Here is an 11,436-nt window from a genome sequence, read left to right as displayed (position 1 = left end):
GATTTATGTTATTGCACTCTTCGTGTGATCTATCTTATGTATCTGATAGTTTTTATGAATAATTTTTTTGAGTTGTAAACTCTTATACACTTTATTAAAATGGACCTAATAAAAATAAATGATTTATATTTTGTATTATTTCTTAAGCCAGATCTTCCTAGGATTGAAGGGCTCCATAAGCACCTTTTATAGTAGCAAGCCTTGTTTTATGTTTTTAAGTTTCAAAGGACAACTTTTGGTTGGTTGTTTGCTAGGTTTCCAATGCCAACATTGTTATTTCCTGACAACTTCTTTCCATTCTAGATGTTCCATGGAGACGTAAGTGAAATAATACAAGACAATGGGGCCATATGGATTGAGCTAGAAAAACCACAGAGCTCCCTGCTATTGTAAACTTTATTGTGAGCTCCTAAAATATGTTATTTGAATATGACCGGCATCAATATTCAGTCTTTAAAAACACACACAAAAATCCCTTAAGAGAGACCAGCGTTAACATAACAAAGAAAGAAGTCTCGGAAACAACAAACAAAAAAGCCAGAGTCTTAACTACGGAAAAGTAACTGGTGATTACCAGAGGGAGGTTGGTGGGGGGCTGAGTGAAATAGGTGAAGAGGATTAAGAGTACACTTACCATGACGAACACTGAGTAATGTAGAGAATTGTAAAATTGCTATACTGTACACCTGCAACTAATAGAACACTGTACATTAATTATACTGGAATTAAAATAACATTAAAAAGTACACACACACACACACACACACAAAGAGAAGTCTTGGGGGGGAATGAGTTATTCCTAAGAATTTCTAAATCTATACTGTGGGAGAGAAACTACCTGCCTGTTTCCTCTCCAAATTTGAGAAAATAATAGTAACATTTGAGCTTTAACAAGTTTGACATCCATCATTCAGGGAGAATTAGCAAAGGGCTGAGTTCAGTTCTGAGTTCAAACTGATAATGGTTCAAAGAAGATCCAGGGATCCAGAGAGTTATGGTATAATATATACAAGTAAAACCAAAGGTGCCTACTTTTTCTGAAGATTCATTTAACATCTGATTCACCTGTCTTTAAATATATGCCCTGCCTAGTTCTACAGTGTGAAGTTCCTTTGCTTTTTCTATTTCAAGTTATCATTAACCAAGAGTACAATCTTCCTGTCTGTGACTTGGACTGCTCTGGGGGAAGCCATTTCACATAGATGCATTATTCCCACTAAGATAGATGCAGGAATCAGAGCCTTCTGCACATGTGGACCAACTCACCTGCAGTGACTTAGCTCTGCCTTCCTTGTAGGGAGAGCCAGAGTTAGACACTCTGGTTCCCACAGGACGCTATCGTTTGCATTCACCCTTTTGTGGCTTACTTTTGCTAGCTTTGAGACTGGTTAATAAGAGACCAGCCAGGGAAGTATTACCCCCTAATCGAAAACCAAGTGGGAAAAACCAGAGTGAGGCCCAGAGAAAAGCCGCGAGCAGATAATTTAGACCCATCTCTCTGGATTTGGAGACAGAGATCTTTTTCCTTCCATCATAAGAATTTTTCCTTGAGTTTATCTATCCTTATATTAGGGTAGTAAGGTCTAGAGGGCCTCAGTTAGCATCTCAGCTTACATGGAAGAAGACAAATAATTCCTCAACCTTTTATGCAAGTTAAGTCTGGAGGGCCCAAAAGAATCCAAGTATACTCTTCCAAGGCAGCTCAGTTCTCTAGCACTGAGAGAATATGGTGAAGTCACATATGGTGAAATTAGTATTTCTACCTGATCTCCCCAGCCTCATCCTGTTTCTGAGCAGGACCTTTAACCCAAGGACAGACTCTGTTTTCACTCTTTAGAGAACCCTAGGTTATTGGAAGGGAATTGATCACAGTTTTCTAATGGAGTATCCAAAAATTAAATATAAACTGTCAGACTTTGTTCAGTTTCTAATGACTATTACTAGTAGAAATATTCAGTTCAAGTAAAATTCAAACCAGTTAAAACCACGCATCAGTGAAAATTGATGGAAGACTGAAATTTTGACAAAATTTGAATCAAAATTTTGACTCAGGAAATTTGAATTTAGTAGGTTTAGTAGCCACAAGAGAACTTAGTAGCAGAAGGTACATTGGTAAAATTTGAAATGAACCAAAAATTGACTAATAAGTCTCCATTATAAAATGTATACAGAAAAGACTGGATCCCGGGGCTTCTGAGTGGCTCAGTCGGTTAAGCATCTAACTTTGGCTCAGGTCATGCATGATCTTGTGGTTTGTGGTTTCAAGCCCTGTGTCGGGCTCTGTGCTCAGAGCCTGGAGCCTGCTTCAGATTCATTGTCTTCCTCTCTCTGTGCCCCTCCCCTGCTCATGCTCTGTCTCTCTTTCTCAAAAATAAATAAACATTAAAAATAAAAAGAAAGAAAAGACTGGATCCCTGGAAATACATTGCCTAGGAAATTGATCAAAAATTAAATTAGCCTAATAGAGTTAGTAGGATTTCTTAGAAGAATTTCTTGATGAAAATTCATCAATGCTAGCCCAGTTAAAATATGTGTTCAAAAACACAAGGTGAAACAGCCACAGTAGTTCAATATGTCTTTCTTGTGCCTGCACATGGGCTGTTGAAGTAAAGTTGTCCAGATGGCCATTAGTAGTGTGAATCAGGAGACAAGTCTTGACTGCTGGTAGAGGAAAGTCATCAGTGAGTCTATCAGTGAGTCTTGGATGAGGAGAATGTAGAATGAGAGGAACATTTACATTCCCTTTGGGAATGACAACACTTCAAGGACGGGTGGAGAAACAAAGCCATGAAGGAAACTGAGTCACAAACGTAGATGAACAGAAGGGGGATACCAAAGCTAAGAGAGGAAACCTTTTCCAGACTGAGAAGCGGTCAGTAGTTTTTAAATGCCACAGAGAGATCAAAAGAGATAGAAAAATGTTAATTGGATTTGTCATTTGGAGGCCAGAGGTGAACACAAGCAAGAGCAATTTCAGTAAAATAGTCAGGGCAGACTGCAGTGCATTGAGGACTGAGTGGGGTGTAAAGAAGGAAGGATATATTTTAAAGAACAAGGTGGTTCTATTTTATACAAGGACCTTGTATAAATAATAACCCACAATTTAAGGGCACCACAGCTGCACTGTTCTTTTCCCCAGGAGAGCAACCTGGTCCCCAATTTTTTTTTTACATTATATGTTTTTTTTTTTCTTAAAAGATTTATCCTTCTTAAATTAATAGCCTTCTCCATATCTTATTATATCTAACTTGCATTCCAATATCATTGATTTGGATGTTTTTTCCCTCCAGTTCTCATACTAATAACATCACGGAATAAATGTTTGTAGGATAGAAAAGGAAAATTACACTATAATATCAGTGAATTTTTTTTAAAAAAAAATGGGGGCACCTGGGTAGCTCAGTTGGTTGAGCGTCCAACTCTTTTTTTTTTTTTAATTTTTTTTTTTTTCTTCAACGTTTATTTATTTTTGGGACAGAGAGAGACAGAGCATGAACGGGGGAGGGGCAGAGAGAGAGGGAGACACAGAATCGGAAACAGGCTCCAGGCTCCGAGCCATCAGCCCAGAGCCTGACGCGGGGCTCGAACTCACGGACCGCGAGATCGTGACCTGGCTGAAGTCGGACGCTTAACCGACTGCGCCACCCAGGCGCCCAAGCGTCCAACTCTTAATTTTGGCTCAGGTCATGCTCTCATGGTTCACAGGATTGAGCCATGTGTTGGGCTCTGTGCTGATGGCACAGAGCCTGCTTGGGATTCTTTTCTCTCTGTCCCTACCCTGTGTAAGCATGCACGTGCACTCACAAAGTAAATAAACATTAAAAACAAAACACTGTATTCACTATGGTAGGCTGAATAATGCCTCCTACATCCATGTCATAACCCCCAGAACCGGTGAAGGATACCTTATATAGCCAAAGGGATTTAGCACATGTGATGATTAAATTAAGGGTCTTAAAATGGGAAGGCTGTTCTAAATTAGTCAGGTGAGCCCAACGTAATCACAGCTTCAAGAGAGATGCAGGAAATGGGAATGCAGACTGATGCAGCCACTCTGGAAAACAGTATGGAGGTTCCTCAAAAAATTAAAAATAGAACTACCCTATGACCTAGCAATTGCACTACTAGGTAATTATCCGAGGGATACAGGTGTGCTGTTTCGAAGGGGCACATGCACCCCAATGTTTATAGCAGCGCTATTGACAATAGCCAAGGTATGGAAAGAGCCCAAATGTCCATCGACGGATGAATGGATAAAGAAAATGTATATATATACAATGGAGTATTACTCGGCAATCAAAAGATTGCCATTTGCAACTACGTGGATGGAACTAGAGGGTACTATACTAAGTGAAATTAGTCTGAGAAAGACAAATATCATGACTTCACTCATATGAGGAATTTAAGATACAAAACAGATGAACATAAGGAAAGGGAAGCAAAATAACATAAATATAGGGAGGGGGACAAAACATAAGAAGCTCTTAAATACGGAGAAAAAAACAGAAGGTTGCCTGAGGGGTTGTGGGAGGGGGGATGGGCTCAATGGGTAAGAGGCATTAAAAAAAAACAAGATGCAGGAAAAGAGAAGACGGCAACGTGGTGACGGAAACAAAGTCTGGAGTGATACTTTGAAGATGTAGGAAGCCAAAGAATTCAGGTAGCCACCAGAGGTGAAAAACACAAGGAAACAGATTCTCCCCTCAGAGCCTCTAGATGGAACCAGCCTTGCTAACAACTTGACTTTAGTCCAGTGAAAATGGGCTTCAGGATGTACCTGTACCTGTATCAGACTGTATCTGACCTCCAGACTATAAGAGAATAAATTTGCTGTTTTAAGCCATTCCAGTTGTGATAATTTGTTATAGCAGCAGTAGGAAACTAATCTAGTCACTAAAGCTACTCCCAAAGTTCTAAGACAAGTTAACAACAGCACCGTTCTTACTGACAAAGGGCAACAGATACCTTGTGTTGAGGAGTGGAGGTGAACACAAGTTTAAACTGCTTAGGGTTACATTCCTCGTCCATCACTTCCTAGCTGTGTAAACTTGAACAAATCACTGAACTTCTGAGTCTGTTTCTTCATCTGTAAACCAGGGATAACATTAAATGCCCACATCACAGATTGTTACGAGTTGTACTTAGAAGAGTGGCCCATTTTAAGTGCTCATTCAGTATTACTGATTTCTGTTTGACTCACCAGCTTCGGTGGCACCACCATGTGGTAATGGCACAATTCCCTTGAGCCTACCAGCTCTGAAGCTGTGCTTTATCTGACAATTTTTAATATTTGCATTTATTTCATATTTTGCATATGAGGTGACACTTTATTACTCTTTTTATGTAGCCCTTTCAAATTCATATAAGATGTGACCATGATATGAGCTTGAATGGAAATGAAAAGAGAGCTAGGGAGGTTGCCAGTGGGGGACATGGATGAAGAAGGATTAATGGGGGAAGTGCTCGAATATGGTTGTTCCTTATCAGCCAAGGAGAAACCACCTGTAGAGAAGGAACAGATGAAGATGAAGGAATAAGAGACTGAAAAGTAAATGGACAAGCACACTCAGCACTACACCCAGATCTTGGTTTCTAAATGAAAGGAACCAAGACTCCACAGAATGGCTGATTCTAGGGCTGGGGGCAGGAAATATACAAGGTGAACTCGGAGCACTTTGTATTGCCAGAAAGTAAAGAAGTGCTTAAAAAAAAAAGTCACAGAGACACAGGCACCAACCTGATATCAGCCCATACTGATATAAAAGTCATTGAAAAAATAAATGGGGGAAGAAAAGACATATCGCACATAGAAGAATTTCAACTAATTTGTGTAGACTCTCCTGCCTCCAAAGTAGAGCTTAATTCCACACACTTTGAATGTTGTCTATACTTCCAAAAAGTAGTGTATGGAAAGGGAAGATGGAAAGAGTAACTTTGCAGTGGAAAAACCTGACAAACACCACCTCAGCCAGAGGATCAAAGTTAACATCAACAGCGGTATGTTGTGACACTGTTGTGACAACTGTGACATGATGTGATGAGAAGGGTATTTGACCTCTGTGGTCTTCCTCTCCAAAACCCATAACCCCAGTCTAACCAAGAGAATAATATCATACAAATTCCCACTGAGGGACATTCTACAAAATATTTGACCAGCACTCTTCAAAGCTGGTAAAAGTCACCAAGTCACCAAAACAAGGGAAGTCTGACAAACTGTCACAGGCCAGAAGATGTTAGGAGCTATGACGAGAAAATGTAATATATCTGGATAGGATCCTGGAACAGAAAAAGAATTAAAGAAAAAGTAGTGAAATCCAAATAAACCATGGAGGAGTTTTGTTAATGTTGGTTCCTTAGTTATAATAATTAGTAATACTGGTTCCTTACTTTTGGCAAATGTATAATTGTAATGTAAGACGCTATCAACAGGGGAAGCCGATTAAGGGATAGATAGAAACAATTTGTACTGTCTTTGCAACTTTTCTGTAAATCTAATAGGACTTTGGGATAAAAAGTTTACCGCTTTCTCTCTGCTGGCAGCAATCAGCTCAAAGGCAAGCCAAGAGGGCGCTTACTATGACATCCAGGAGCTATGGAGGAAGAAGCAGTCCCACGTGATGCGTTTTCTTCTCAGAGTGTGCTGCTGGCATTAATGCCAGCTCTCTGTGCTGACAGGGCCCCCCACCCAGCCCAGCTCAATAAAGCTCACAGACTGGGGTACAAGGCCAAGCAAGGTTATGTCACATATCATATTCGTGTGCGACGCAGTGGCCGCAGATGCCCAGTTCCTCAGAGCGCCACCCATGGCAAGCCTGTCCATCATGGTGTTGACCAGCTGAAGTTTGCCTGAAGCCTTCAGTCTGTCACAGAGGAGTGAGCTAGATGCTACTGTGGGGCTCTGAGAGTCTTGAATTTGTCCCAGGTTGGTGAAGATTCCACATACAGATTCTTTGAGGTCATTCTCATCGATCCATTCCGTAAAGCTATCAGAAAAAATCCTGATGCCCAGTGAATCACCAAACCAGTCCACAAGCACAGGGAGCTGTGAGGGCTGCCATGTCCTGGCCATAAGAATGTGCCCTTGGAGGGGCGCCTGAGTGGCTCAGTTGGTTGAGCGTCTGACTTCGGCTCAGGTCGTGATCTTGCAGTTCGTGGGTCCGAGCCCTGTGTCGGGCTCTGTGCTGACAGCTCGGAGCCTGGAGCCTCCTTCGGATTCTGTGTCTCCCTCTCTCTCTGCCCCTCCCCTGCTCACATTCTATCTCTCTCTGTTTCTCAAAAATGAATAAATGTTAAAAAAAAAAAAAAAAGAATGTGGCCTTGGAAAGGGCCCCAAGTTCCACCACGTTCTTGATGGTTCTCACCGTGTGGCATAGAGAAGACACAGTACTCTCCAGGTCCGCCATTACCGTTAATGTAAGTAATGTTTGTAAAATTACTTACATTAGGTAAGTAATAAACAATTTAGGACAGTAAAAAAAAAAAAAAAAGAATAAAAAGTTTACTTAAAAAATAATAAATTGGGTGGGGAACCTGGGTGGCTCAGTTAGTTAAGTGTCTGACTTCAGCTCAGGTCATGATCCTCATAGTTCATGGGTTGAAGCCCCGGGTCAGGCTCTGCTGACAGCTCAGAGCCTGGAGCCTGCTTCGGATTCTGTCTCCCTCTGTCTCTGCCCCTCCCCTGCTTACTCTCTGTTTCTCTCTCTCAAAAATAAAAATTTGTAAATTTATTTAAATCTGCTAAGAACGACGACACAAGGGGTTAAGTTCGGAGTAGCTAGTAAAGGGAATTGTTAAAATATCTGCAACCATTGTTTTGAATAGACTCAGTTCAGTAAGATAAGGTAAGAGTTCAGGAAAGGGCTTAACTATGGTCCTTGTGATCTTCCCACCTCCTTGATGAAATGCCTGCAGGTCCCGTCACTTTCTGGTCTCCTTCAGCTTTAAACATGATCGTATTTCCCACAGTCCTCTCCAGTGGTAAGAAATCTAGCTAAGTCTTTTTTTTATTTTTTTTATTTATTTATTTTTTTTTTCAACGTTTATTTATTTTTGGGACAGAGAGAGACAGAGCATGAACGGGGGAGGGGCAGAGAGAGAGGGAGACACAGAATCGGAAACAGGCTCCAGGCTCTGAGCCATCAGCCCAGAGCCCGACGCGGGGCTCGAACTCACGGACCGCGAGATCGTGACCTGGCTGAAGTCGGACGCTTAACCGACTGCGCCACCCAGGCGCCCCAGAAATCTAGCTAAGTCTTTACACCTTCCATTTTCCATCTACCAGAGAGCTTCCCTCCTTTCCCTAGGTTGGACTCAGAAGCCAGCCTCCTCTTTCTACACCTGCCTCCTATGGCTGGGGCAGGAGGAGGGGCTTTGGGATCAAGGTGCATCATCCTTTTCCTTGGCTGGGGCTGCCCGTGGCTCTCTGCCCTGTTCCTGTCCAGGGTGACACACCCTCTAGCTCAGGGCGTTGGCAGACAATGGCCTATGGGGCAAATCTGAGCAGCAGAGAAGCATGGTTTTTCCATTTTTTGATGTCTGGAAAAAAATCAGTAATATTTCATGACATGAAATTAGATAAAACGAAAATGGCAGTGTCCGTAAATAAAGTTGTATTGGGACACAGTTATACCCATATATTTATGTATTGCTCATGCCTGCTTTTGCTCTATAATGGCAGGGTTGGGTGGTTGTGGTAGACACTATATGGTTAGGAAGACTAAAATATATCCTCTCTGGCCCTTTACAGATGAGTTTGCTGAGCCCTGCTTTCACTCACTCTTGCAACCCACTCCCCTCACCTTCTGCCACTGGTGGTATAACCCACGCAGCAAGCTGGAGCCCCTTGCCCTCCTGGGGACCCTCGTGAGCAGGAGTTCAACCTGGCTCACTTCTGCAGCATCTCCTTGTTCCATGGAAAGTCCTGCATCCTTGTCCCTCCAAATGTCAGGAGTGCAAGCTGGTCCCCTATTCCTTCCCTCTTTGCTGTGCCATTGTGGGAGGCTCCCGATAGCCTCCTATCTTTAGGCTTCACCCCCTAAACTCCTGGGGATACTCCAAAGACTCCCTCACCATGTTTTACCCAAGTAACTGGAGAGGCAGACCCAGAGTTCCTATAGTTCAGGAAGCCTGCGGCCAGTAGATGAGACACCACACTCCTTGTGGGCACCCTGGGGCCTTAAAATATGATTTTCAGGGGCATCTGGGTGGCTCAGTCAGTTAAGCATCCGACTTCGGCTCAGGTCATGATCTCATGGTTTGTGAGTTTGAGCTCCACATTGGGCTCTGTGCTGACCACTCAGAGCCTGAAGCCTGCTTCAGATTCTGTGTCTCCTTTCTCTCTCCCCCTCCCCGCCCCACTCTCTCTCAAAAATAAATAAAACATTACAAAAAATATGTTATAAATAAATAAATAAATAAATAAATAAATAAATAAAATGATTTTCAGTTGGCCTGCCAGGGTGAGTTGCGGGGGGGGGGGAGGGGTGGTCACCATTTTTCTGCATCTTTTAGGAAGCCCACAGGGTTGTCTCTAATCACTTTAAAATGTTGGAGCCCTTATTATCCAATGTCCTTGACTTTGAGGCTTTAGCCAAAACTCTAAAACAACAGGAAAAGTCCCAGCCCATATCCTGTGACACAGGGTATTATGGTGCACAACTTCAGGGGGTGTGATTCACATTGAGGCCTATGTTACCGTGGCCCCTAGGGTTATTATACAGGGCACACCCTGCATGGCCAGAAGCCAAGCTCCTATGGCTACATATACACAGCAACAAACCCAAATGACCCACATGTCTTCTCTTCCTCACAGATCTCAAATCTAAGGACACTTTCCTGGCTTTGGAGATGAAAGCAGACAGGTGCAGTATGACAAAGGAAGCCCAGGTTTTGGTGGCTGTTGGTATAAGCCTTTGAGCATAAAATAGCAGAGGAATTCCAAGGCTTGTATAGTGATATGGGGAAATTCGAAAGTAGTACGACTTTTGTTTTTAAAATGTTTATACCAGTGGTTCAGGTCACGATCTCACAGTTTGTGAGAGAAGCCTGCTTGTGATTCTCTCTTTCTCTCTTTGCTCCTTCCCCACTCTCTCAAGATAAAAAAATAACATGTGTATTCTAGAATTTTTAAGAAAAAGGAACAGATTTTTTTTCTCTTAAGCAACAAACCAGAGAGTAGAGAGAGCTATATGTAATTAGAGTGATAATTAGAAGGTATTATCTCCAAAAAGAAGGAGGAGGAGGAGGGGTGTGAGGAAGAGGAGGGGGAGATGGCATCATCTCTGTTGTTACCTCTTCAACATTTCTTGAAACTTTAATCAATCTCTGGGTAAAAATAGGGCCACATTACAATATTTCTCTGTCCCTACCATCTCTGTAGAAACTCTAATGACCTGCATCTCTTTCCAGCTATTCCTGGGATCACATGTGCTTGGAACAGATTCTGTTCTGCTATCATTTACATATTTACTTCAACTGCTCTGCAACTTGCTGCCAAATCAGCCCCAGAAGGCCAAGGCACCCACCATGTAGAATCCTCCCACTACTCCTGTCCAGACGGGCTGCTGCAGCCTGCTAATAAAGCCGCATGACCCAGGGCTCAAGGCTCACACAGTCTTGGGCACAGTCTTGGATGTTTTAACAAAGCAGCTCTCTTATTTTGTGTGTCACCTTGGTTTCAAGCCCCCTTCCTGGGCCTCAGGCAGCGTCCATGGGTGTTAGACCAAAGACCGTCTGCACAGCAAGGTTCACTGATCTTGAATCACACTTTAAAAAAAAATGTTTGTTTATTTATTAATTTTAAGAGAGAAAGAGACAGAGAGAGAGAGAGCACTAGTGGGGATGGGCAGAGAGAGAGAGAGAGAGAGAGGGAGAGAAAGAATGCAGGGCTTGATCCCATGAAGCATGAGACCATGACCTGAGCCAAAATTAAGAGTCAAATGCTTAATGAACTGAGCCACCCAGGTACCCCATGAATCAAACTTTTGAATACTGACTTTTTCCCAGAGAGGAATTCTTTCCCAGGACAAATTCTTTCCTGGCAGGCTTTCCAATGCCTCAGGTAAACATTTATCTGCTGGAACTTGCCACATTGGCCCCCAGAAATGCTCAAACCTGTTCTAGGAAGAACAGACTAGGCTGCTGACCTCAGGTGTTGTTGCTTATAGACGTGTCAGGAGTGGGTCTCAAAGTTTTACAGGAGAAGACAACAGCGTTGTTAGACCTACCCATATGACAAGCTCGGTGCAAGACACTCGACATGCATTTTTCTCTAATCCACTTGACCATTTTTGATAGATATTGTTATCCACATTTTGCAGATCAGTAAAGTTAGGGCTCATTCACTCAACAGGTATTTGTTGAGTACATACTGTGCGCCAAGCGTTGTTCTAGGCAGATGAGATATCTCAGTTACCAAGGTAGGCACCCTTGTGTGGT

General features: G+C 42.5%; 1 pseudogene; it reads left to right on the top strand.

Annotated features, from left to right (window-relative positions):
- The first annotated feature begins 5,906 nt into the window (after positions 1-5,906).
- LOC115511248 lies at positions 5,907-7,412 on the top strand (annotated as a pseudogene).
- Positions 7,413-11,436: the final 4,024 nt, after the last annotated feature.

This window comes from Lynx canadensis, chromosome A3 (assembly GCF_007474595.2).
Source record: "Lynx canadensis isolate LIC74 chromosome A3, mLynCan4.pri.v2, whole genome shotgun sequence".
In the NCBI taxonomy this organism is placed as follows: domain Eukaryota; kingdom Metazoa; phylum Chordata; class Mammalia; order Carnivora; family Felidae; genus Lynx; species Lynx canadensis.
This window is presented reverse-complemented; position numbering and strand designations above follow the sequence as displayed.